At 38.9% G+C, this 1,466-nt stretch overlaps 1 protein-coding gene across 1 annotated transcript in view; it reads left to right on the top strand.

The window, feature by feature from the left end:
- RSL24D1 (ribosomal L24 domain containing 1) overlaps positions 1-1,466 on the top strand; it is a 37,699-nt gene that overhangs the window by 8,015 nt on the left and 28,218 nt on the right. The window lies entirely within an intron of this gene.

Genomic DNA, 1,466 nt, shown 5'->3' with positions numbered 1-1,466 from the left:
GCTTACTATAACATGATTGATGAGTGGTTTATTTGTATTTGGCTATGGATATAATCTCACTCTCACATGGTTCTGAAAACCATAATTCTGTAGAATTCCTAAAAAGAAAAAATTCCCCGTCTAGTTTTGTAGAAGTGATTTTTCTTATTCCCAAAAAACTATTTTTAGCTCACACAAAGAGAGAAATCATTTAAGTGGATTGGGGTGAAGGTGGAAATTGCTACTCAGGGATTTTGAGAGGAAGTTAAGGGATTAATTAAAGGATTCTGGAACAGCAGTGAGGGCTCAGATGAGATTTGTAATAAACTTGTTTATCAGTTTTTAGATTTCCTTAGCAGGATTTTATGTCTGAGAGCAGAGAAATTAATTAGTAGTGTTGGTGTTAGGAGGAATAGTGGGAAGTCAAGGGGTGAGGAAAATTGTGGTGAGCCCTTATCATCATATTGCTATTATTGAATTGATATAAGGGTCTTTTGAAGCTTGTCCGCATTCGATCCCTGTAAAGAGAGGAGACGAAAGCTGCAGCACAGGCTCCTTTTGAGGGAGGAAGATCTTTAAACTGTCTCCTCCCTCCATGGCTTCTTTTCTGTTGCTCCACTGCTTACAGGCAGTATCAATAAGCATTTGCCATGAAGCCCTTTCCTTTCCTGGCCTCCTTAATACCAGAGCTTTTCAATGAACATAAAGAATATTATTTGGCAAGATGCAAGGCCAAATCACAATTACTGTCACAAAAACAATTTTCAATGTGGACGAGAAGCAGCATAACACCTCAAATGGAAATGGCAACTGCATGCGTGAAGAAGGAGCTTGTCACAGTCATTTGTGGGTTACCAGTTACCTTGATATTGCCAAGGCTATTGTGGTTTGAACATGGATATGAGTGTGTACATGAAATAGCTGAATAAAGAGTTAGTGCTGTTCTGTATACCTATGTCAGACAGATTTGAAAACCAAGAAATACCTGTTGCCTTACCAAAATTGTTTTAAGATTGATAGGATCACAGACTGTCAAAATACCAACTACTAGTAGTGGTATCAACGTTTAGAGGGGACCTGAAGAAATGCAGTGTGAAGTTTATATCCTGCAGAGTAGCACAACATTTATTTGAAGATAAAGACCACATTTTTTTGCTATAACAGATGGGTGTTTAGGTTGAGCCATATGAAAGTCTTGATGTTTCGCTCTTTTTGATCTGAGAGAAGTGGCGATTTCATATGGTTCAACCTAATAAGTTTTCTGACTGTGCGTCTCACCTGGGGATGGGAAATTGGGGAAGCCTTTTCAGTTTGATATAATCTCCATTATTGTTATATGCCTCTCTGAGGGATTGTGGTGGTACTGTCCCCTCCTCTCCCTTTGAGAATAGCCTGTATATAAAGAGATGTTTTCAGTAGGGCTGTCTTGTATGTGGAGGTGTGTAGGAGAAAAAGTGTGAAAACCTAAATTCTCTGGGATCATCCTG

This window comes from Galeopterus variegatus, unplaced genomic scaffold (genome assembly GCF_000696425.1).
Source record: "Galeopterus variegatus unplaced genomic scaffold, G_variegatus-3.0.2 Scaffold3192, whole genome shotgun sequence".
In the NCBI taxonomy this organism is placed as follows: domain Eukaryota; kingdom Metazoa; phylum Chordata; class Mammalia; order Dermoptera; family Cynocephalidae; genus Galeopterus; species Galeopterus variegatus.
The sequence above is the reverse complement of the archived record's forward strand: the minus strand, read 5'-3'. Positions and strand labels throughout refer to the sequence as shown.